Raw genomic sequence first — 26,579 nt, forward strand, 5'->3', positions numbered from 1 at the left:
AAAGCCTTTTGTCTTTCCTCTCCCTGGAAAATAGTGTGCTCTGCGTTCCCACCCCTCCAATCCTCCAACCTAAGGAAAGCATCAACTCCCAGTCACCAAGCAAATGTTAGTTATGACGCATGCCAAGGAAGGGGTGTTGTATAGTTAGAAGAGTTCTGGCTTTGCAGTTAATGTGCTTGGGCTTGAATTCTACTCTACCACCTAGTAGCTGTGCGACCTTCTGCAAATCCCCTCACTACCCTGAGCCTCAGTGCCCTCATCTGTAATATGGGTACAAAAATCCTTAACTCGAGTGGTTGCTGATTCCTGGTATGACTGAGTATTTGCAATGGTTGCCTTTGGCCATTCAGGCTTATGTTCAAAAGCGAGTCAGTTTGATGGTGGTGGTGGAGTGAGAAAAGACACTGGGATTATATCCCTGATCAAGAATGCTAAACCTCACAGTTCATGGGTTCCATTCTCTATTATGCAGATGGAGAAAGTAAGCCTCAGAGAGGGAAAGACATTTGCCCAAAGTCATACAGTGAATGGGAATCCAGGTCTCCTTACCCCTAGATTCACTTCTCTGCCTCTGTGACCTCATAAATGTCAATTTTAAAACTTCTTCATCTGTCAAAAGGTTTAATAATAGTTACTAATAATAGTTTCTGACTACTTACTATACACCCAGCACTGAGAAAAGTGCTTTATCTGCAATATGTCACTTAATCTGCTCAACTGCTTTTTGAGGTAGATACTGTTACAATTTCCATTTTGTAGATGAGAAAATTAAGGATCAGAGAGGTAAGTGATTTGTCTAACTTACACAGCTAGGTAATGTCAGAGCCAGAATTTGAATCCTGTGCTGCTAACTCTCACTAACTCTTATTGGGAACACCTGTTCTCCCAATCTCCTGAGATAAGGAAAGATGAGAAAACTTAGGAGCACCATATGGAAACTAGGAAGTTCTTGACCAGCTGTTTACATCTTCCAATATGTGGCTCCATTCTGCTCCATCCCAGTGCCACAGTGGTGCATCAGAGCGAATGTGGCTCAGGATATCTGTCCACCTGCATTGCCCCATAGTTCTATTTTGGGACTTGCCAGTTTGATGCTACATTAATGTAGAACCCTTTCTGGAAACAAGGTTCCCTAGGAATGAGAAACAGACAAGGAGAATAAGTCTTTCTTGAGTGAGAAATTTGGGACTTCTAATTGCAATGCTTACCCCAAGCTGACCCAGTTAGGTGCAGCCATTATGCAATCATGGTTATTCTTCAGATGCACAATACTTTATGCTTGCTGAGAACTTGATTCACGCATCTACCCATCCACCCATCCATTTATCATGCATTTACTCATCATCTATTCCTGCATCCATTTATTTATCCACCACCACCTATTCATTGATCCGTTCACCCTTTATCCATTTGTCAGTCAAGCAACAATTGATGCATTTATTATTTAATTCACCCATCCATCCATTTTCCAACAGTTTCTCTATTCATCCATTCTACAACTATTTTCTTTTTTCTTTTCCCATTGATCTACCTGTCCATCTACCCATCCATCCACCTCTGCATCTAACCAACATTTATGGAGTATCTAATTTGTGCCTTTCTTCACCATTTCCCCACATTTATGGTAAAGTGAGATTTATTTATTTCATTCAACTGACAGTGGGAACTAACTACCAGCTCAAATTATTTTTTTCAAGACCACACAGGGATAAAGTTAAACCTGATCTTCCAGTCCTAGTTCTCTCCAAAACACCTATAAAACATTGTGGGTCCAAAGAACCACAGGCATCTTGGGTTTGTTTTTCTTCTCTGAGGTCTTTTGCTGTGCATATTTAAATAATTATGCATATTCGTTCATATCAGAAACAAAGGATCACAACAAATGCTATGACCCTTTTTCACATATGCAAAAAGATTTCACATATGCAAAAAAACAAAAAATAAAATTTTCTCTATTCTCAAATTGCTTACATTTTAGTATGGGAGACATGTTTATGAATAACTAGTGACTAGAAAGCAGGGCAGGAGTTAATAGTATCAAAAAGAAAATTAAGGCCAAGGCAGGTAAAGTGACTTGCCCAAGGACATACAAGTTAATACAAATGCTGTGTAATTACTTTGATTCCTAAACTAAGCTCTGTGTTAGGCAATTTATAGACAGATTTCACTGAATCCTCACCCAACTCTGTGTAATAGGTATCATTGTCTCCATTTTATGGATGGTAGATGTGAGACTCAGAGAGTCTAAGCAACTTGGTCAAGGTTATCACTTGGTAAGGGCCAGAGTTAGCCCAGGCATGCTTGCTTCCACAGTTTTCTCTTTCATAAAACTTTTCCCAGAGTCAAGGTATGGAGCAAAAAATATCACTTGTGAGGCCCAACTGTTTTCCTGCTTCTGAGTTTCTAGGTGATTACTTCAGTGGAAGTCCATTCCAAGACTTGGTTCAGATAGAGGAGGAAGGTTCTGCACAGAGATGAGGCGGACCTCATGGGGCTGAATGAGGCAGTGGTGGAGTAGCTATGGTCCCAGCCTGCACTGGGCAATCACTCAGAAGAATCAACCAGCCAGGAAGTGTCTTCTCAGCAAGAAGGTTATCCATGAAGAGGAAAAACCCTTCAAGACAAGGAAACAAGAGATATTAGTTAACCATACGTGCTATTGACCACAGCTCAACTCAAAGATGGCACCCCAGAGGGGCATGAACTGAGTCGCTGGTAATGAGGAAGGTGTTGGGAGGAGTGGGGTAAACATTCTCTAAGCACCAATTTGGTAAGGATTTCCACTTCCTTATACTCACTTGTGGAGTGATTGAAAAGAGCCTTGTAACGTAAAGGAGAACACAAGCCCATTGAGGTTGTTTTATTTACCCAGGGCTGCCCAACTTGGCAGAGCTCTGGCTATTGGCCATTAGTCCACACACGTTACTGTGGACACATCCATCATCCCTGCCACGTGGCACCTTTCTGGTCTTAGGGATCTCTCTGTCTCTCTCTCCCTTCTCCCCAGCCTGGAGGCAATCTTTTTCTGTTCTGGAGAAATCTTTCTTCTTTTGCGTTTCTTCATGATTCTCTTCTGAGTCCATAAATCCCTTTCCCTAAGGGCTTTGACTTTTCCAAAAAGCAAACGCGAAAACACTCTCATATTCTTTCTGTTTTCAGCCTGACACACGCCTCCCTGAGGCAATAAGAGTAGAACCCATGGCCTGCTTAAATGGTAAAAAAGAACAGGGGAAAATATCGGGAGAGGGAAAAAAATCCACATGGATCAATATCTCAAAATATTGTCCATTGCACACGCAACATCTCCTTTAAGGGCTTAAGATTTGAGGTGGATACTGTCATTATCTCCAGTTTACAGAGAGGGAAGCTGAAGTATGGGGACACTATGTGCCTTCTTCAAGATGACACAGCTAGGAAGTGGATCCAGGTTTCAAACTCAAGCTTGTAAGGCACTAATTGTCAAGTTTTTAACTACCACATCCTACTGACACACTACCTGTGTCGAAAAAATATGTATCAAAATTGTTCCCTAAGGAAAATTGACTTGCCCAAGATTGTTCAGCAAGTCAGTAGAATGGGAGCCAAGTTTGCTGGTCAGAAGCACATCAATCAGGATCTATATTTAATGGCCATTATTTGCATACATCTGGGTCTAAGGGTCATGTAGCTTGGTCTCTGAGGAGGCTACATTCAACACCCAAGAAAAATGTTCAGAAAGGAAAGAGATATTTCTTAGAGTGCCATCCAAGCTCCAGAACTGTGCAACTGAGTGGATAAGAGCAATATGGCAAAAAAAAAAAAAAAAAATCACAGAGAGTGTCAACATCTCTAACCAATTGGTAGTGGTGGTCTGGAGCACTGTGTTGAGATGGACTCTAGGGCTATATCTGAGAACAGTAGCAAAGAGTGCTTGGATCAATTAGTAATGTCTGTCATCCTTGCAGGAAACGGAGGTTGTAGCATGCATACTATGTATTTATCTTTCCCCCACCTGGAAGGGGATGCTACAGCTTTTGGAAGAATCAGATCAAGTGCTAACTATTGAACATTTACTACGCTGTTGGTGCCATGCTCATCACATTCATTATTTCATTTAATGTTATCACTGGATTCCCTCTCCTAACACATTTTGCAAAGGAGAAAACAGAATGTCAGAAAGGTGAAGTTACTTGCCCAAGGCTAAAAAAGCTGGTCCATGGCTAACCAGCTATGATAATTACTGTGAAATACATAAACGATTAGGTTGATCAATAGAAATGTCAATAGAGAAACAATTCCACAACCTGTTAATTGGTATTTGAATGTATATGTTTGGCCAGAGGGCTTTGTCTTATTTATCTCTCTATTCCCAGAGACTAGCACAGGGCTCTGGACACAGGTGATGCCCAATTCTTATTTACGTAGAACTGTGAACAGGCACTGCGCAAGACAGTGGTTCGGGGTGTAAAGAGATTTTTTTATGCATATAATGGGAAAGTGTCGAGTTTAAGGTTGGGCATGACTAAGTACACAATAAATATTTGTATAATCCAAGAGTGAGTGATAGAGGAGTTGGTTACTGGGTGGGATCAGGAAGACAAAATGAAGACAATCTTGGTGAAGACAGGACAAAGGTATTCTTTATCCTATCTGGAAGGATGTGAGGGGTCCAAGGACCCAGCCCCCACACTGCTGATTCCCAGGATACCAGGCTATGCAGGTACATTTCATGATACCATCAGGCAAATCCAGGAGGGAGAGTCCTGCACCTGGGGAGCTATTTCTGGCCATGTGTTCTGCCAGCAGTGTGCTGGGAGGCTGCAGGAGCCGGATCTGCTGCTAGGGCTCTGGAACTCAGAGTCAGGACAACGCCAGCTTTGTCTTGCCAGGGGCACCTGAATGTCATGGCAGGGGGGGAAGGCAGCAGGGAGGGGCGGCCTCAGGGAGCCCAATCTTATTCTGCCACGTCTTTTCCCAGCTGTGTCCCTGCTGTGTTAAGTTTGAGGGTGATTTATCTTATCTGCAGCGTTGGCATATTGCATTTTAAAGAGTCTCAAATTACGAAATCACTGTGAGATTGGAAGAATTATTTTTTTCCATTTCATAGATGAAACAACTAAAACTAACAGAGTTATTTATAATAACAAGAGTAACAACAGTGTATGTTAGGCATTACACTAAGCATTTCGTATACTATAACTTATTAAAGCCTTATAATGCCCTGTAAGACAGGGAATATTCTTATAGCTATTTTGCAGCTGAGGAAATTGAAGCTCAGAGAGGTCAAAACTTTATCAAACCCAGTCCCATCTGATTCCAGAGCCCACAGTCTTAACCTCTATCCTATGCTACCTCTGTGTCAATCAACTAATTAACTTGTTAATACTTTGCATGTATACGGTGTTTTAAATTTCCCAAACACTTTATATATATTTGTGCCTTAGAGTGGTGCTCTAATACTAGGCACTAAGTAGAAGAAGTACTATGTTTTGTTCACATCCTTTGACACATCAAAAATAATGCCAGGAGCTGGGGAGGTACTTACTGCTCTGCACTGTACTTTGTACTGTATTATGACACATGATATCTTGTATTTTGTACAGAACGCACTACACAATATGCTACTTTGTACAGTACCCCTGTACTACACTATATTTCACTTTCCTAAGCCTCAATTTTGTCATCTATAAAATGGGAGAAATAACTTTTTCCCAAGGCCTGTGACCATTGAAGATGATAAATGGGAAAAGAGCCCGGCACACCTCACACATCAAAGAAGTGCAATATGCTGTAGCTGCCCAGCCACACACCTCGGAGTCATTTTACAGGAGTGAGCAAATACTTCTCTTGCTGAAGTGAACAAGGTGACTGGCTAAAATAAGCCTAGTCCTGTGTAACTGAGGCATAACACAAGTTTATTCTTAGCATCCCATTTGCACTCCCAGTCACTGGAAAAGAAAGGACTCAGACCAAGGACCCGCGAACTTTCCAATACATTTGACCCCAGTGAACCCTGTGTTTCTTGTGACTGGCCCTGTACTAAAGACCTCAGTGTTCTTGGTCTCCATTTAGGCAAGGTCAGACCAGAGCTTTAGTCAGAATTGGTTTAAACTATTTCCAGGTGCAAGAGGCATCTCTGGGAAAAGAGAGGCCAAAAGGACAGAGAAAATATATTTACCATTGGAACATAGATTTTGTGAGTTCAAGTCATCCAGCCACGCACAGCCCTGTCCTTGGGCTATAATTATATTCGTTCTGAGTTTTCTCAAGAAACAGCTAGAAAAGGAGGCATTTTGCCAGAGCCTAACCTAAATGGAAGCTTATCACTGTTCATGGTCATGGGATCATTTGGCCAATGGGGGAACCTGGGAGGCAGGTGAGGATTTTCTTTCATTTCCTATCCTCTTTCCTATGAATCTCTCAGACCAGCACCATTTTTCTGCCAAGGAAAGTGGTCTCTGGCCATGAGGAAGTGTCTCTTGGTTGCACACACCACTTGGGCTCAAAGAATAAGCACAATAGCGCCATCTTGGATTGTTACAAAAAGGCCATTAAATGAAGGTGGCATAGTTAGCGTAGGCAAGATTATCAGCTAAAACAGACGCGCTCTGGGATCTCAGTGGCTTCACTGTTACATTCATTTCTTGCTCTTGTCTTAGTCCTTCCTATGTTGGTTGAAGGAGAGCTTTGCTTCTCGTGGCATACAGGGACCCACCCTTATGGCATGACTTCAAAGTTATGTGACGTGGTGGTGCAGCTGGAAGATGAGGAAAGTGAACAACGTTGGAGAGGCCCCACCTACTCTTGACTGTCTCTGCTGGAAGTGACTCAACATTCCTTTTTAAATTTCATTGGTAAAAGCTTGTCACAAGGTCCCCTGGGTGCTAAGATAACTGGCAAGGGCAGTCTCGTAGTATGTCTGAGTGGGAAGTGAAGGAAGCTTAGTACCAACCTCTCTCAAGATAGGAATTGCCTTTCATACCAGGAAACACATATTAAGGTGAGCATCTCAGGCTTCTCTGATCAGTTCTTTCTCTGTATGAGTGGAAGAGGGCAGGAAAAATAACAGTTACTATTTGTTGAACAATTACTATGGACCAGGCACTATGTTAAATTTTCCCAAGCCTTACTATGTTTCATATATGAACCCTGTCATGTATGTATTGTTATTTCTATATTATAGATAAGGAAAACCCCCATGAGAGAAAGTAACTTGATCGACATCACACAGCTAGGTGGGAGTGGTGGCTTATGCCTATAATCCCAGCACTTTGGGAGGGCGAGGCAGGCAGATCACTTGAGCCCAGGAGTTTGAAACCAGCCTGGGCAACATGACAAAACCCCTCCTCTATGAAATAAACAAAAATTAACCAGGTGTGATGGCTCATGTCTGTAGTCCCACCTACTTGGGAGGCTAAGATAGGAGGATCCCTCGATCCTGGGAGGTGGAGGTTGCAGTGAGCTGTGATCACAGCACTCCACTCCAGCCTGGATGACAGAGTGAGAACATGTCTCAAAAAAAAAAAAAAAAATCACACAGCTAGAAAATGCTGGAGCCATGATCTATTCTGATTCTGATTCCAGGTCTGATTCTATAGCCTCTGTTCTTACCCATTAGACCACACTGCCTATGTGAAATACAGCTTTCAATGTGGCCCTGAGGGATTAAACATGACGATAGATGAAGTGCTTAGCCCAGTTGCCTGCCATGCTGTTAGTCCTCATTAGATGCTGATTATGAAAAGAAAAGAAGCAAAAAAAAAAAAAAAAAAAAAAGAATTTCAACTTTCTCTTTGATCTTTGAGGAGTTATCTGCTCTGATGGTTTTTTTCCCTTGCAAACTGGTATCCCATTTATTCATTTGCACACTGAGTTAATGTATCTACTGAACGTGTTCTATGGGCTTATCATAGTGCTAGGCACTTGGTATATGAAGATGAGCCAGATACGGTCCCTCCGCTCAAGGAACAGAGTGAGGGTGTGGGATGGATTCATTCTCTCCAAATTCTTGGGGATTCTGAGAAATGGCACTGGGGTTGTCAGAAACCTGGGGTCTGGTTGGACATTTGGGACAGGATGAAAATCTAATTGATTTGAAGTGTTTATTTCCCATTTGTGGGGCAAACAAGTAAGATGGTAGATATAAGGAACTATAATATTTTTATTTAGTTCTCTCCAGAAAGTTTTTCCTGTCTGATACAGCCTTATCTCCATCCAACTTAGGACCACAATAGACACCATTACAGTTCTCAGTTACCCTAGGTACCGTGTTTGGTGCAGGACTAGCATATGATACTAGGAGAGCCAATATCAGCCCTTCCCTGGGGCTAAGTATGGAGAAGAGTGACTCTCACTGGGCTCTGGTGGTGACAAAGGCCATGCTGGACAGGAAGGATCACAGTAACACCCAGCATCTATTGGGCATCTACACCAAGGCCAGTGTTTACACCAGGCTGCTGAACATTGCATTTGAATGAAATTGCTTCAACCTCACAACCACTCTTTAAGGCGCGCATATTTTCATTATCCTTATTTTACAGTTGAGAAACCTGGAGCTCAGAGGGGTGACAACTCTCATTCAAGGTCCCACAGCTAGTAAGGGATAAAGCAGGGGTTTGAATCCAACACCCTGTGCTCACAGTCACCATACCACACTGCTACCAGTTATCTCTATGTAGCTACCTCTAGGTCCCAGCAAGGAAGGGCATATGGGAAGATGGCTAGGCTTGGGCTGCAACCTATGTTCAAAGACCAGGGGCAAGTAGATTTAACCCAGCCATTTGGACTGTGCTCTCTCTACCCCCACCCCATCCCCCACCACCAGCGTCATCCAATCTAAGACCCAAACTGAATAGCTGTGAGCCTTCACAGTTTCCGGCATATCCTGAGCCCCAGCCCCCAGGGCTCTGTAGCATCCTTGATTTTTTATTCTCTCAGGGACATGCTATAAAAGATTGAAGTCAGCAACTGCGTAGATTGCTGTCAAAAATGAGGGCAATTTTATACATGTTTTCAGTTCCTATTTCCCCTCCTTGCTTTCCTCCAAGGATTTGAGATTGTTAAGCAGGAGAGCTGGTAGAGGTTCCGAGGGAAGGTCACCAACTGGAAATGAGGCACCTGCCAGATAGAGATAACTACACGTGGCTAAGATACCACACCCAGATCAGCTTCAGAAGGAAACCCTCCCAATGGGCAGCAGAAAGATCAGAGGGACACTGGAAGGTCTTGTCACCCCCAGTTCCCCAAGGGCTTGCTGCAGTGGCTTGAGGTCAGTCCTTTCCATGTATCTCCTCCACCTTCGTATCTCAGTGAAAGCCTTAGACCTCTTATCTTCATGGCCTCTTTTTCCCCCAAAGTTCTCTTAAGCAAACCATCATAGAGAAAATTGAATTATTCTTTTCTTCTCTCTATAGATGATATTACTAAATTGTCATATGAAGAGATGATCAGAATATGCAGGCAAAAAGTACAGGGAATAGAGTATGATAGAGATGTTTCAGGCTGTTAATTATTAATGAATTGTTAATTGATCAGTTATTTAATTAATAAAAATTATGTTCTAGTCTGGATTTTGGATGTTTGTGGTTTTCCTCAGCTTTTAAAAACCAGTCATGTTATTATCACCTTATTCTAAATATCCACCTTGGTACCAAACTCTTTTTGAAAATTTGATCTTCTTTTTCTTAAAGAGGCCTCCAAAATTGTGTAAGCTGCAGGTCCCACACACCTGGCTATGACCCTGGTTCTAAGATTCTGAGACCATAAGATTCATGGTTTATATATTCCCCAGATCCAAGGTTTGTCATCTCCTGATCCCTTTAGGGTCACAACCATTCTGCTCCTTGCATCCTGTGGGATATTGTTCATTAGAACATCTGATTCCTAGACTTCACAATCCTGGAAGTTTTCTGTTTGTCTTCCAAACATTTGAAGACTAGGACTGCAAGGTCCAAGGGGTTTAGGAAAGTACAGTGGCTTCTGAAGGCAGCTGCTCCTGAGAGGGGGAGGGGAGCCTACAGCAGAGAGCTTGTGAGGAGGCCTAGTTTTGTTCAGATTTCTCCATTCATTTGGATTCCTCCATTTTCCATCCTGCAGCTCACAGATGGATTGAGAGAACTAGCCTCCTGCTAGCAAAGGGTGGGTCAGAATCAGGGCTCCAACCCCCTTCTTTTACAGGCAAGGTAATTGACCAGAGTATGGCAGCCCATTCAACAAGTCAGCCCGGCTGATAGCTAAGACTCCTTTTCTCTCCTCTCGGCTCCCCCAGACTCAGAAAAGAGGACAAGCACTGAGAAGGCACTTTACTTCCTGCCGAGGAAGAAGTGGGGAATGATTTTAAAGGCAGAAGCGAAGACGATGTCCAGTGTCTGAAAAATAAAAATCTCCCCATTGCCACCAAACCACAGACCCTTCTTCCAGGATCCATTTTCCTTTGTTCCCTTGGCAGAACCCGAGGCTCCCCGCTCCACTATTATTTCACTGTATTTCAGGGGCACCCAACTGGTTCATCCAGAGAAGATTAAAACAGGCTGCTAGCAGCATCACAGTTCCTGTGGCTTCAGATTTCGGTGTTTCTGATAGCAAAAAAAAACCTATTTGAAATAAACATAATAAAACTTTTACAACAGGCTCACTGTAGGCCCCTAAACTCTGGCTGACTCTGGGGGAAAGGAGGAGAAGGGACAGTCAGGAACAGACTGCTTTTGGAGCTCTCAGCTCAAAGCATTCAGGGATTAACGCTTTCCTATCCCAACCCTGGAGAGGATGGATTCTAGTCTGTCAAAATGGAAGGGGCCCCATGTTATAGACAGGGAAACTGAGGGAAACTCAGCTGTCCCACAGCTCCTCTGAGACGATAAATGGAACAGTCTTTGAGGAGTGTGTGGTGCAGTGGTTCTCAAACTTGGAGGCTCATTGGAATCAACTGGGAATCTTTAAAAAGTACTGACACCTGGGCCCCACCTCCAGACATTCTTATTTAATTAATTTGGGAAGAGAACTGGACATTGGGATTTTCTTAAGCGCTCCCTAGGTGATCCTAATGTGCACCACTGCTAGAAACCACTGGTGTGGTGGAGAAGGGATAGGGAGGTGTATATTTACATCTCTGTCCACTGTTTTATAACTGTGTCCTTCAGCAGTCACGTGGGCTTCAGTCTCCTTCTGTAAATTAGAGCTAACAGTGAAACCTACCTCATCCAGGGTCCAAGTGGGAATTAAATGAAATTATATGCATTAATTGCTTAAAGCAGTGCCTATCACAGAGTAATCAATCAATACATGTTTGCATTATTGTTACTGATGTTACTGTTGTTACTTATCACTAATGTCATCATTTCAAGGTCTCGGGATGGAAAATGGGGGAATACAATCCCCACATCCATTGATGGTTGAATTAGGATTCGGGAGATCTGATTTCCTTTTTGACTGTTCTGACAACAAACAAGCTGTGTGACCTTGGGCAAAGCTCTTAACCTCTCTGAGTTTAGTTACCACATATTGCCAGATGGGTCTCACAGCCCCTGGCCATCTATTTTCCAGGAAGCTGTAAGATTCCAATAAGATAATGGATTTGAATGAGATTTGAAAACAGGAATGCACCAGAGGAATTTGAGATGTTATGATTATGACGCCCATTGCATCCCCCTTGTGCCCTGGCTGGCCCATCTGTTCTGGGAGCTTTCCGTTCTCTCTCTGCCTCCTTTGGCCGCCAGTCCTGAGCTGCTCTGTCTGACATTTGGGCAGTTTCCAGGGAGGATTCTGTCCCTTTTCCATCTGCTCTCAACTTAACTCTTTCTCTCCCCTCTTTTGGTCTACCAGGATCTGATGCTAGGGTGTGAGGCAATGGTGTGTGAGAAGAGACGCTAGGGAGCGACTACTCCTTCTTTTCCTGGGGTCAGGAAGTGGTCAGTGATCTTGTATTTTCCACCATGGAAAAGTTGAAAAGACCCTATGAAACCTTTTAGGTAGACCAGGAGATGAGGTAGAGTGGGAGATAGAGCCAGGATTTGAACCCAGCTTCCTGGACTCCCAGATGGTGACCTTCTGCTCCCCACTCCCCACTCCACCCCATTGCCCTGAGCTCTTGGGGATGGGCTCTGCAATATGGGATCCCTCCTGGCTCCTCAATTTCTCTTGGAGAAGTTACTGCCTGTGGGAGAATATCAGGACATGGGGGTTTGCTGCTTCCTTCAGGAGCCTGGGCTGTCTCCCAAGGAGAATTTGTGTCTTTGGCCAGGTCATAGAGCTTCTGCAAGACTCAATTTCCTCTGCTATGCAATGGGAAATACCACCATTGATTCTATTGGTCAAATGCGACCATAAGCAAGAAAGAGTTTGCAACTTCTATTGCCTGAAATGCCAATGCTCCTGCTGGAGATGGGCATGGAGGTGGGTTGAATCTCCCAGGCTGATCTCCCCTGGCTGGAGACCGAGGCCCAGGCAGAGGCATCTGGGCTGCTCCGGGCTGTGTGGGCTGGGAGGAGCCTGTGAGAAGGCAGGGCCTGCTTGGGATTGGCAGCTGCGGGCCTGCTGGCAGATGGTCTCCTAAGTGGGCCACCTCAGGGTCAGCTTTATGGATTTGCACATTAACCCTTCCCTCCCCAGCAGCCCCTTAGCTGCTGGTTCTTTTTGACTCTGGCCTAACTGAGCTGTAGACTAGACCCTGGCCCACATCTTATCACTTCCCAGCCCTCTCTGAAGACACGAACCATCCATTGAACATGGACTGCAATTTAAGTGTGCAGAGTCAAATTCTGAAACCTCATGACACTCAGAGCTGGGCAAGATTGAGGGGAGAATATCCTTTTAATATTCATCACTTGTATTAATACCAAGTTTTGTAAATACTGATGTACAAAAAATAAAATATTACTGCGCAGGATAACCAACATAAATATTTTGGAGTTTATCCTTCTAGACTCATTAACTTACTCTTATTTTATCTCTCTTTTTTCTCGTCTCTCTCCGTCTCTTCCCCTTTACCAATATGAGATAACGTTGGACATGTTTTTTTTATTCCAGACTTTTTAACAAATTTAGCAATACAGTCAGAGTACCTTGCCATGTAAATATCCATCCATCTCATCATTTTTAATGCCTGTATAATGTTCTATTATAAGCATCTATCAAAAGAAATTGACCCACCTGCTGTTGTTGGCTGACACCATTAGAGAATAAGGAAACAAACTCAGAGAGGTTCAGTGACTTGCCCAAGGTCACACAGCTTAGAAATAACAATCGGAACTTGAATTTTGGTCTTGGGACTTGAAATATGGTTCTCTTTTTTGGTTAGAGGGAGTGAGGGTTTAGCAGCACTCCTCCTGTAAAGCAATACGGACCAATCCCACTCCAAGAGGGGCTCAGATGAGTGTTGTTTTTTGGTGGCTGTTTGGCTCAGTTCTGGGTTTGAATATGAGCCCCATCTTGATTGGCTGTGTGCTTTTGGGTAGCCTGACTCCCCTCTCTAGTGGGGAGGCCTCTCTGGAGCCTCAATTTCTTCTTCCATAAAATGAGGCTATTAAGATCTAACTTGTCAGGCCATTAAGGGGATTTGTTAGAGAAGAAATTGTCCAGGTATGTGGCACATAGTGGGTGCTCAGTGGTGAGGCTAATACTCTTTCATTGCTGCTAGAAGTTTTGGTATTATAAGAATATGAATAGGCCTGGAGCAGTGGCTCATGCCTGTAATCCCAGCACTTTGGGAGGCTGAGGTGGGCAGATTGCTTGAGCCCAGGAGTTCAAGACATGACAAAAGCCTCATCTCTACAAAAAATACAAAAATTAGCCAGATGTGGTGGTGCATGCCTGTAGTCCCAGCTACTTGGGAGGCTGAATCCAGGAAATCGAGGCTACAGTGAACTGAGATTGCACCACTGCACTCCAGCCACAGTGAGATCCTGTCTCAAAAAAAATAAAAAATAAATAAAAAGATTAATGTTATCTAATATCTATTCATATTTTCTGATCTCTGCTCTTATCTAATGTTATGTAACACCCAATCATGTTAGAGCTCTAAAGGTAGTAGTAGCCCCAGTCCTTAGCAAGTCTCCTCACCATGCCTCAGTTTACCCATCTGTGAAAGTAGGCTACTGCCTTTGATTATTTCTGAAGGTGATTCTTTTCCTCACCTCCAGCTCCCAGTGAGAACGCATGTTTGTCTCCTGATGGGCACAGGCCTGGCCTTGAAACCCCTTCCTCATCAGTGCTGTCTTTCCCCTCCCCCACCAGCCAGAGCCAACGGACCGCCCCTTCCCCCACCAGCTCTCCGGCCTTTGACACTAATTGATACGGAGTTTCCCCCTCTAATCCTGCCTCTGCCTGGGGCCCTTGTTCCTAGGGCATCTGCTTGGTGAGAGGAGGAGGAGGCAGGGCCGACCGCCACCCGCCTGTCTGCCATCTGGTCCCCTTCGCCTCCCTCCTCTCATTGCCACCGAGGGAAATCTGTAATGAATCCGTGGCCCCCCGCCCAAAGGGGTGGGGTAAGACCGGTCACACGCTGGCGGTCTACACACACGCGCACACACATACATACACACACTCACTCGCACACGCAGCTTGTAGACACAATCATTAGCAAAGCTTTTGTGCGGCCCTCCCAGGCCTGCTGCAGCTGAACAGCTGCTGGGAGGGCTCCGGAGCAAGGAGCAAGATGCTAACAGGAGGGGAACTTTAATTATCCCACCGAATGGCATCTTTGGCAGACCCCGGGGACTGGACGAGATCGGGAAGAGGGAGGAGAGTAGGGGAGAGAAAGACAATTGAAGTAGAGAATCCGGGGCAAGAAAGGGATGGGATGCACAAGCCGATGGGGAAGAGATGGTAGAGGTTCACCTCTGCTCCCTGTCTCAGAGGGCCAGATCTCTCCCACCGAGGGGCTGAAGACAAGACTTGGGAAAATGACCACTTTCTTCTCCTTTTCTGACTGGGGTTACCCCACATGACTTTCTCTGCCTCAGCCATCAGAGTTGCCTTCTAAAAGCTTGGCATCAAGAGCAAGGCTTTGAACTCTGCACATCTGGGTCTAATTTAGTTTTGCTTCTTGCCAGCTGTGTGACCTTGGGCCAACTACTTCACCTCTCTGAGGATTGGAGTTCTTCTGTGCAAAATGGAAATCACAGCAATACCTACTCACTGGGTTGCCAAATCAGTTAATATCATTCATTCAAACAGCAAATGTCCACTGAGTGCCTGCTGTATACAGGCACTGCGTTAGGAGTCAGGGGTACAAGAGAACATATGATGTGGGGTGGGAGTGCAGACAATAAACAAGGGAACCAACTAACTACAAAAAGGGTGTTGTGCTTAGGGCCCAAATATCAATTGCTTCAAGCAACTTTTTCAGATGTTCCCCCTTCGACTCCTGTCAGAACAATTTTTCTCCTTTCTTCCTTAATTCCCTAGCTGATGTTCTTTACTGCTGTAACTGGATCCCATAATATTCTATGAGTGTTTACCAACAGGAGTGTATTTTCTTTGTGTGGGAAGCTCAGTGCTTGGCACATAGTAGGCTCTCAGAAAATATTTTCTTTCCTGAGACCGAGTCTCGCTCTGTCACCCAGGCTGGAGTGTAGTGGTGCGATCTTGGCTCTCTGCAACCTCTGCCTCCCAGGTTCAAGCAATTCTCCGGCCTCAGCCTCCCGAGTAGCCGGGACTACAAGCGCCTACCACCATGCCCGGCTAATTTTTGTATCTTTAGTAGAGACGGGGTTTCGCCATGTTGACCAGGCTGGTTGTGAACTCCTGGCCTCAAGTAATCTGCCCGCCTCAGCCTCCCAGAGTGCGGGGAGTACAGGCATGAACCACTGTGCCCAGCCTCAGAAAATATTTTCTGAGATGAATCATTGTGAACCCCACATATATTAAGTGGTTGAAGATGAAAAGTGCCAGCCCTTACATGGGAGGCCAACAAGGGGTTTGTTCACTTTGAGAGTTCTCTTTGTTCAATCAGGGTTTAAACTACACATTTTGTACCCTCCAGATCGATTAAAACTAAAAACAGTGTGGTAATATCACATTTTGGCGAAAATATCTGGGAATACGTACACTCATATATTGCTGTTGGGAGTGTAAACTGTTGCAGCCTTTTGGGAATATGATATTTCAGCATTTATCAAAAATTTTTAAAAATCTGCCTACTCCATGACCAGCTCTTGATGTCAATACTAAAGGAAAAAGGAGGTGAGTTCAAGAGTGTTTATTGCAGCCATGTTTGTTATCAAGAAGAATCTGCAAACAGCCCAGAAGCTCTTAATTAGAAAAATGGCTAAATAAATTATGAAATATGCATAATTATGGAATACAATACAACAGTTGAAAAAATGTAGTAAATTCATGTGTATTGACATAGATCTCTAAGAGACTGTGACAGGAAAAAGCAAACTGTGGGATGACACACAAGTTGTAATGTTATTTTATATAATATATGTAGAAAAAAGCATCTATATATACAAAAGAACACTATGTACTCTATATAAATATATATGTGTAGAAAAATGCTTCAAAGGATGTACACCAAACTGTCAATGACAGCATCACGTACGAAGAAGAGGGGGATATTTTAGCTTTATCTCTGTGACTACATATTTAATAAAAAATGTTTTCATCATTCACAAGCTTTCCTCCTGTGTTAGTTATGTATATAAACAAGAATTTGAAAAAAAAGGAAGAGTAGGTGGAAGACACATACATGGCAAAAAACAAATAAACAAAGTCCTATGAAGAAGATTAGATTTCTATAGTCAGGTTTTTCAACCTTGGCACTACTGACATTTAGGGCCAGCCAGATAATACTTCCTTTTGGGGAAATGTCCTGTGCACTGCAGGATGTTTAGCATCATCTCTGGCCTCTACCCACTAGATGTCATTAGCACCACCCTCCCTTTGGGCTGTAATAATCAAACATGTCTCTAGACCTTGCCAAATGTCCCCTGGGGAGCAAAGTTGCCACTAATTGAGAATCACTCATCTAGAGATACATTTCCATCTACCCCTAGATGACCTAGTCAGAAAAATCTGAAATGCTGAAAACCTCAGGACCATTAAGACAATGTTTGCAAATCAAGAGATGTCTAAGACTTTGGAAATTAAAAAAATAAAATAAAAGCCACATTGGTTTGTGTCTCCTGCCTTCCCATGGGTTTGGGGTGTGGCAGAGCTGCACAGTGAAAGGAGGAGCATGTGATTGGAGTCTGACAGTGCTAAGCTCCCTGAGTCTGTCTCTTCTATAAAATAGGGAGACTAGTGCCATTGCCGAGTGTCAGTTGTGGGCATCTTACTGCACATAGCTTGAGCCTTGGAATTGGAAGACCTGGTTGCCAATCCCAGCTGGGCAACATTGGGCAGGCCACTTTGCCTTCCTCAGCTCTAAGCTCACCTGTAAAATGGGGATGATGGTAGTGTCCACCTCATAGGTTGAATTTGAGGATTAAGTAAGGTAACATCTGCAAGCATTTAGCACTGTCCTGATATCTAGTTAAGTGCTCAGTAAATGGTTGCCATAATGCTCTTGGTGACAATGTTCGTAAATTGTATATTAGACAGTGTCCTGATATAAATCAATAGTTTTTACATGGAAAAAGAGGACCAGAGTTTTTCTTTTTCACCTCCCTGGGATCATCGTCTGGGAATTCAGATGTCTGCCCTGAAGTGAAAGGGCACCATTCATTCATTCATGCAGCAAGGGTTTATAATTTGCTGACCAAGGACCACTTCCTTAAGATAGAGATGAATGAGTCCTGCCCATGGGGGGACGGAAATGCTGCATCATGACCTGACATCTGAACTGGACTCACCTGGGTGTCTTTTTCATCAAGGTTGCCATGATATATCTCCTGAGAGGATATCCCCTGACTTAGCAACATTCCTCAGAGACAAAGCTTTCTGTGAACTCTGTGAATTCTTCTCTCCTGGCCACATTCCCTGCCCCCATACTCAGCCTTTCCCCACTTTGGAATTGTAGGGCAAATTTATAACAATTATAAGAGCACAGTTTTCTCTTGTTGTTCTCATTCTTCTACCTGTCTGTTCTTTTCTTTCTCAACTAACAGACTCCCCCAAGATGATCTATGTCAGCCACTGAGTCCCGCTCTCTTTCTTCAAGGGCACTCCTGCTCTCTGAGCCAACTTCTTCCTTCAGCCACATGTGGGATCTATCCTTGTTCTTTAACCCATGATTCTTTGATATTTCTCTGCAAAGACCCTACAATGTTCCTTTATTTTTATGTGGTCAGATACTTCTCACTTGTGCATTTCTGCTTTTCTTGTCCCTGTTGATACTCCTCTGTTTGGTGATTTTCTCTGTTGATATTTACTACATCTTCATTGACTCCTACCCAAGACATAGACAGACCCAATTACCTTCTAAACCTTAGGGAAGGCGCCAAAGAAAAATTTCACCAGGTGCTTTACATCAACCTGGGAGGTAATGCTATTTACTCTCAGCACACACTAGGCCACAGGTGGAATTAGCAGAAGGAAAGGTGAATGCTGGATCACCCTCTAGCATCTCCAGATATGCCTTCACAGTGGGGAAACATCATTGTTGTTTACTTAACTAAGTTAAGTGACATGATCTTCAAGAATACTAGATCAATGTTTGCACATGAGTAACAAACAAAATTTTGGAGTCAATCAGGCTGTTTCCTTTCTGTACCATTTTGCCCCTCCTGTAGCATAAAGAACGTCAACAACAACAAATCTGTAGCATTTCCAGTTCAGTGATGAGAAAATCAGGCCCAGAGAGGCTGAGCAATTAACCCAGTGTAACACAGCCAAAACAGAACATGAACCAGGGTTAAGATTCAAATGGTATGATTTTCAGATTTTAAGTTCAGTACTGAATGATCTGCTTTCTTCTAAATATTTTGTAAATGAGTTTTAATCATAAAAGTTACACATGACAATGGTTTATAAAAAGTACTGCAGAAGTATAAAAAAACCCCAAAATTCCCTTCATCTTAACTTTGTACTCCTTTCTTTTACACACAACTACTATTGTGCTTTCTAATGTATTCTTCCAGAAATATTTTATATGAAAATACAATGTATTATGCTGGGAAACTTGCCTTTTCTTCTTAACTTTGTATTTTGGATTTTTAAAATATATGACTGCATTTAGAACTACCCTTTTTTTTTAATGGCTGCATTGTATTTGATTGTATAGATGTATCATTTATTTAATCAATATCCTATTGATTTATAATCAGGTTGTTTTCAGTATTTTTGCTGTAACAAACAATACTACAGTAAACATTTTGGTACATTTATTTTGGCCCACCTTGGAGGGTATATCTATACTATAAATTCCTAGAAACAGAATTGTTAGAAATTTCCAGAAAATGACACTGTCTCATTGCCCACCCCAAAGTGTGCATGCTACCCTCCCCTTCTTCCCAACCCGGGGTGTAAGAATCATTTTATTTGACCATTACTTGATCATTACTTGATAAGTTGGAGAATTATCAAGCTCTTTCATCTATCCATTCTGAGAGTTAGAAAGTAGTGTGTACTTGTTTTTCTTCCTTTCTTTAATGAGTGAGGGCACATGTCTTTGCAAGTTTGTTGATAATCTTATATTTTGCTATGATTACCTTTTCATGTCTTTCATCCATTTAATAGAATTTGATTATTCTTTTTTTTTAATTTGTAAGAGCTCTTTGCATATTAAAGGAATTATTCTTCTGTCATATGCGTTGCCTCAAACTTTCTGTTTGTTTCCGATGAGTACAGAGATTTACAACAGACAAAAAAAATTATAGGTAGCTTTTGGAGAAGGGATAGGAACTAAAATAGGATTTTATCTCCTTCCCCCATCCCCATCCCCCACCCCTCTACCAAGAATGTCTTGCTGTAACAGATGGAGAGCTATGAGTCAGAACAGGTATGATGCTCTAATCTCTTCTCCTGCTGGACCTGGGTTCAAAGGAAGGCAGGTATTAGAGGAAAGAAAAACTGTCTGCAAGGAGGCTTGGGCTATTTCCCAGATCCAAGCTGCAGTTGGCAACCTGATCCCCATTCCCAAAGTGCCACTCCATGTTTTTAAAGACTAGACACAAGGTAGCATATGGCCTACAGGAACCCTGAAATTTTTAAATTTAGGAAGGCACAGGAAGTGAGAAGGTGAGAAGGGAGGTACAGTGGGCTCCCCTGGGGCTGTTTAGCTTCAGAGGGTTGGGAAGGGATGGTTTTTTCTGCTTCATAAGAGACTAGCTCATCCCTGGCCACTGAAACCATGGGACTATCTTATGATTACATACAATTCTGTTAAAGCGATAGTACCCTGCAACCCAAATACACCCCTTCTAGCTTGGAGAAACCCTCACATGTGCCCAAATGCTGTTCAAGAAATTTGTGGAAGAATTGAGTGATTGGATTGATGTTTATGGCAGGATTGCTGTAACTGTGAGAAATTAGAAACAACTTAAGTATCCAACAAAAGGGGAATTAATAAATACTAGATTGTGATCTGCCAATAAGATGGAATGCAATGAAGCAGTCAAAATGAATGAGGCTGAACTATAGGTGTGGATATGAGAAGTTGACCAAGGTGTTTGTTGAGTGAAAAATGGCAGCCGCAGGTAGATATAGAGACAGTATAACACTGAGGAGTCCAGCATCCTCCTCTGCCTCCCCAGAATATAATCAATCTGCCAGCAGGTCTATCACTTATAAATAAAGCCAGAATCCCTTTTTCTCCATCTCCAGTGCTAGTGAACTAGTCAGAGCAGCCATCACCTCTTCAACCAGACTAACAGGGACCATCTTTCATAAACCCCACTGCTATTGACATTGCTTACTACCCTCCAAGCTGTACTGCATGCAATAGCTACAGTGATCAATTATAAACCAAACCAGTTCCACATCACTCCTCTGCTCAAAGCCTGTGCTGATGTGCTCTGAATAAAACCCCAAGCTCCTGTCAAAGCCCCAGCCCCCACTTTCCTTCCTCCTTTGGCCCTCACTCACCCGTCTACATGCTGTTGCCTTTTCTTCTTAACTTTGTATTTTGAATTTTTAAAATATATGACTGCATTTAGAATTACCCTGTTATTTTTTTAATGGCTGCATCGTATTTGATTGTATAGATGCATCATTTATTTAATCAATATCCTATTGATTTGTAATCAGGTTGTTTTCAGGATTTTTGCTATAACAAACAATACGCAAATTCCTCAGACATATTATCCTTATCCCAGGCTTAGAGTCATCGCACTTCACCCTGGACTGTCCTTCCCCCTGATTTGTGCATGGTCAAGTCCTCTTCGTTCTTCATATTTCAGCACAATTATTGTGTTCTTGGAAAGGCCATCTCTGATGACCTGTAGTGGTCATCAGACCATGTAAATACACGCCCTGCATATTCGTGCCCACCAAGAACCTCTGAATGCAATCTTATTTGGAAACAGCATCACTGTGGATGTCATTAGTTAAGATGAGGTCACACTAGCACTTAATCCAATACAACTGGTATCCTTATGATGAGAGGAGAAGACAAAGATGAAGAGGGAAGATGAAGGTGAAGGCAGAGGTTGGAATGATGCTGCCACAAACCTAGGAATGCCAGAGCCACCAGAAGCTGGAAGAAGCAAAGCAGAATCTTTTTCTAGAGTCTTTGGGGGAAGCGTGGTCCTAACAACACCTTGATTTTGGATTTCTAGCCTCCATAACTGTGAGAGAATGTATGTCAGTTGTTTTAAGCCACTCAGCATGTGGTACCTTATTATGGCAGTCCTAGGAAATGAACACACTCCCCCCAGCCCCATTCAGTAACCACCTTTCACATCACGCTCTATGAGGGGGACTCTTCCTGGAAATGAGCAAGGTGTGGTTTTTGCCCTCCAGAGTTCAGAATTCAATACGATGTAATTAAAAAAAAAAAAAAGAAAAAGAAAAAGAAAAAATAGACTGCTGCACTTCCCCAGCCCAATTTCTAATCAAGAATTATGAAAACCATATAACATAGACTTTGTATTTTCCCTTTGTCTACCAGGAGACTCCAATACAAATTTATGGTTCAACACTTGTCACCTGGGAAAGGTTAGACCTTGAAGATCCCTGTTCCATGTTCTCCTCCATCACCTTGGCTACTGAGTGCCATTTACTTTTTCTTAATTCTGACTTTGCATTGTTTGTTTGTATTTTTACCTCTTTTACTATGTTTTGAGGGGCTTATTGGTAGTTTTCATTTTTCCTTTACAATATCATGCTATGGAAGTTCTTGAGAAAGACAGGGTAGCATACTGCAGACAAGGCAGGCTGACTCTGAACCCCAGCTCTGCCAGTTCCTGGTTGTGCACCCTTAGTCCAGTCACTTCATGTTTCTGCACCTCAGTTTTCTCATCTGTAGAATGGAGATTAAATACTACCTACTTCATAGGATTGTTGTGATAATTAAATGAGATGATATTTGTAAATACTATGGGGTCTGGAATATGAAAAGTACTATCATGCTTGTAAATAAACAGCAAACTTTAATATCCACATGGATTATAAGACTTTTTAAGATGGAGTTCATATCACCACAGCCTAGTCTATAAATCCCCTGAGGTTGTTTTATTCCATTTTTAATCTCCAGCTTCTATGATTGGCACAGGGTAGCTGATTGATAAGTCTTCCTTGGATGAGTGAATGAATGAAACCCATCAAGTGCATGGTGGTAGAAAAGTCACTCTCCCTTTTTGGACTTTACTGTTCCCATCTTGAAACTGACACACCTTTATAATTTCTTCCAGTTCTAAAATTCCCCGATGCTATGCCTGGAAAGGCACTTCAGCATCCCGTTTCCTTGGACTAGGCATTTCCTTCTTTCTGGATATTTACCTGTGGAGCTTTGACTAAGCCCCCTCAAGACTGTGGGCTTGTGTGTCTGGGCTGAGGACTCAGCATATACTAAGCAGGCAGATGGCTGCTGCCTTCCCTGGGCTGAGGAAGATGGGAAGTAGGAGGAGGCTGGGGAAGAGTGTAAGGGGGTGGCAGGAGTGGGAGCAGGGGAGGAGACATGGGTGGGTGCGGCTATGCAGATGAAAGTGGAAGACTAGTATCTTGGGGACTAGAAGAGGAATAACAAACAAAGAGTGGAGTCCATTGTGGGGGCAATCGAGAGTGAAGGTTCGTGGCATCCTTTGGGGAGGGGTCCGTCTCATCTTCTCTCTAGCAGAGACCCTCCTTCACTCACTTTGAACCTTCTACAGGCTCATTACACCACAGTGAACTCATTCTGCCTCACTCCTCTCAGCTTATCTGCTCCCACCCACCCGCATGCTGGTAGCTCCACGCTGCCCATCTTCTAAATTCAGGCTGACCTGAGTTCAATCCTGACTCTGCCACATATGGGATATGTTGACTTGGGCAGGTTAGTTAACCCATCTGAACCCCAACTTCCTCATCACTAAAGTGAGGCAGAATAATTTAGCAGGATCATTGTGAATATTAAATAAAACAATGTCAATAAAAGGCTCAACACAGAGTTGTTGTCAAGCAAAAGGGGCTCACTGCCCCCATGTGCTATGAGCCAGTACTATGACACTGGGTTTTTGAGAAAAGAAAAGCTTTACATTGAAAGTCAACTCCCAAGGAGACAGGAGTCAAACTCAAATCTGTCTCTCTGTGCTGGCTTTAAGGCAATATTTGCATTAGAAAAGGCTATGAGGATAGATTCTGAAACTAGTAAGTGATTGGTGGAAGAAAAGGGGTGTTTTGGAAAGTCCTTGGGCATGCACAGTTATCTCTGTGTGCTATTTCATGGATTCTGTGTGCAAATTTGAGGGGAGTTAGTATGAAACATGCTGAGGAAATTCAGCATGGACTCCAGTCGGCCATCTTGGTTCCAACTGACTTCAGCCATTTTTTTTTTAATCTCATTAACAAAGGAAGTTTCAGTGTTTCAGCAAGTTGTTCCTTTTCTTAACTGTCATCTTGCAAACTCAAGAATTTTTTTGTTAGTCATTGGTTTCTTTAACTCTTTGGGTCACAGTTTCAATGTTAGGATGTAGTATGAGTTCAAAACATTACAGCTATTGCAATTATTACAAGAAAAAGAGAAAAGAGAGAAGTAGAGAGAAAAGCATTTGTTCAGATACCTGAAGAAAAAGAACAGGAAGAAATGGATTTAATTGAGAATGCTGGGTGGCCACTCGTATTGAGAAAGAATCCAATGCCTGGTACTCTAGAGTAATGGAAAGAATTACTCTACCTAATTTGTTTTGTTGTAAGTTAGAAATTTTGTATCCTCAGTTTTTTAAAAAGTAGGGTATCCCTACTGTCAAGTACCGTAGGAATCATAAAGACCCCATTGAAAATTCTAGGGAATCAAATCTGCAATCACTCACCCCCAGGAGTGGCTGAAATTTGTGAGTCTCCTTGAGAATGATTTGGTTGCAAAAATCTCAAACTTAATGAAGCCCAAGTGAAAAGAAAGAGATTTATCACAGGGAACTTGCCCAGAATTGAACTGCCCCAGAATGACAGGTATGGTCCCCAACCCTTCATAACCTTCCTGGTCCGCTCCCCAAAGCTGACAGACTGAATCTCCTTGCCACAATGCCACCTTCCCTGCAGAGAGGATCTGATCGGTAAAGGTGATGTGTAAATCAATGTGACATAAATCAAATTCTAATTCAAATGCTCTGGGGGCCAGCTACTTAAATATTTAATGGAGGCTTTAAAAAGTTGAGCCCCAAATCCTTTGTGCAATGTGAACAATCAAATCCTAATCAAAGACACGTCAACCATCCCTGGGTTGAAATAATGGGTGTTCGGCAGATGGGGGCTGCCTACAAATCTGAGCCTGCTGCCTCATTTCCTCCAGTCAACATGGGTAGAAAGGGGATTTTAGTAACTCCCTGAAGCTTTCCAGGACTTGAATTCCCCCCCTAGCATTTCCCCTCCACCCACTCACTCCAGCTGTGTTTGTTTTAATTTTTTGCTCTCAGCCTGACACCTCAGACAACAGCAGTTCCTTGCCTTCTCTGTTGGCAACTGTTCATGCACCCTGTTACCTTCCGAAATTACATAGTTTATTATCTTGTTACCCTAACCTACACCACCCTTCATAAGAACTCCCTTCTCTGCTCATGAACATCCTGCCACAGGCTCCCTGGGATTAAACTGCTTCTCTGAGAAATGAAACCGTTGCCCAGCCCAACATCCCCTTTCCTGCTATTTTATTTGAGGAGTAGGGCTCTGTGGTTATTGATCACTTGAAAGGTAGAAGGAGGATGTTTGAAGGGAAAGGAAACACCAAGAAAACTTACAGAGTGGCAGGGAAGCCTGAGAGATCTCATAAACTACTGGCTTTGAAGCCTTCATGGGGACTCAGATGCTTTGAGAAGCTGGAAAGCTCTGGACAGCTCCCCCCGCTGCCACCAAAAAAAAAAAAAAAAAAAAAAAAAAAAAATCACACACATGCAACAGCATTCAGGCTGCTGCTTAACCGTACAGCACCTTTGTATGAATTAGGGAAGGGAGTTGTTTTCTCTGGGTGGCACAGTGTGGTCAATGGAGTAGGGTAAACTCCAGCCCTCACTTTCCTTCTCAACAGGGCATCCTCGTGCGGATCAAAAATTGCACCACCAGGGTGGTGGTGCTGCATGGGTCCCCCAAAAGTTCCCCCCTCTCTGACTTAGTTCACATCCCCTTTATCATACTGATGGGACCCTGAAGCCCAGAGGGGGGAAGTCACACTCTCAAGGTTGCAAAGTGTGTTATTTGTCCTTGCTATTTTATTTCCCCGTACCCAACATACACAGACCCTCTCACCTGCCTCCTCATTAAATAGCCCATTGATTATGTTCACCGTACTAAAAGGCAATACGACCAGTATGGTAGATAAAAATCTGTTGTCTAAATATCTAAATTAAATCCTTGTAGAAGATGCTTACATCCAAGTGTTGGTAAACCCAGTGGCCCCGGGCAGGGAGGAGCTATTCGTCTTATCAGTAACTGTCTGGGTAGAATGATCCATTTCAAACAGCGCAAGGAATGAAATCATGAAAAGGATAAGAGTCCTGATGGAGGGGGAGTGAGTCGGAGCTAGTGGCATTGAAAAGGTGTAGCTCAGAGCCAGCAGGCTGTCCTGAAGAGGATCATTCACGTGTGTTAAAGACAGGCCCGGTGTGAAAGCGCAAATGAATCGCTCAAAATAGATGAGATTTCTTTCCGTGGTAATTGCAAGAGGAGCTGGCGAGAGGTTTTATATCAAAATCACAGAAAGGAAAGAGCTGGGGAAATAAAGAGGATTTTATTTGGAACCCAGAATAAGAAGGGCTTTTACAAAGAAAGCTGGGAGAGGGTGTTCTCTTCCAACCAGAGAATAGCCCTAATGGGTAGACAGGAAAAGGAGATGCCTTCTCGCCCGTAGAGGGCGCTGTAGAGGCAGCGGGAAAGTGATTCCTAGAGACGGTGGGGAGGAGGCGCTGTGTTCTGCTGGTTCTCTGGGTGACTTTACCTGTGATTCCTCTTTCTGAGCTTTAGTTTCCTCAAAACCCAGACAAAACTCATCTAGACGTCAGGTAAGTCAGGGAAAGGAGGTGAGAGAATCACTGGAAGTGAGTGTGAGAAGAGTGAGGGGGTGCTTCTGGAGATTGGGAATATTCTGTTTTGCA

General features: G+C 43.1%; 1 protein-coding gene and 1 long non-coding RNA gene across 2 annotated transcripts in view; one reads left to right on the forward strand and one right to left on the reverse strand.

Annotated features, from left to right (window-relative positions):
- Positions 1-26,579, forward strand: part of SRRM4 (serine/arginine repetitive matrix 4) — a 182,802-nt gene that overhangs the window by 13,676 nt on the left and 142,547 nt on the right. The gene's annotated exons all lie outside the window — the stretch shown is intronic.
- On the reverse strand, positions 1,704-14,203 carry LOC129049255 (uncharacterized). The gene is made up of 3 exons (XR_008512192.2): positions 14,109-14,203; positions 6,932-7,014; positions 1,704-2,614 (listed from the first exon to the last, which is right to left on the reverse strand). It is a non-coding gene; the product is annotated as an uncharacterized LOC129049255 (long non-coding RNA).

This window comes from Pongo abelii, chromosome 10, assembly GCF_028885655.2.
Source record: "Pongo abelii isolate AG06213 chromosome 10, NHGRI_mPonAbe1-v2.0_pri, whole genome shotgun sequence".
NCBI classification, from domain to species: domain Eukaryota; kingdom Metazoa; phylum Chordata; class Mammalia; order Primates; family Hominidae; genus Pongo; species Pongo abelii.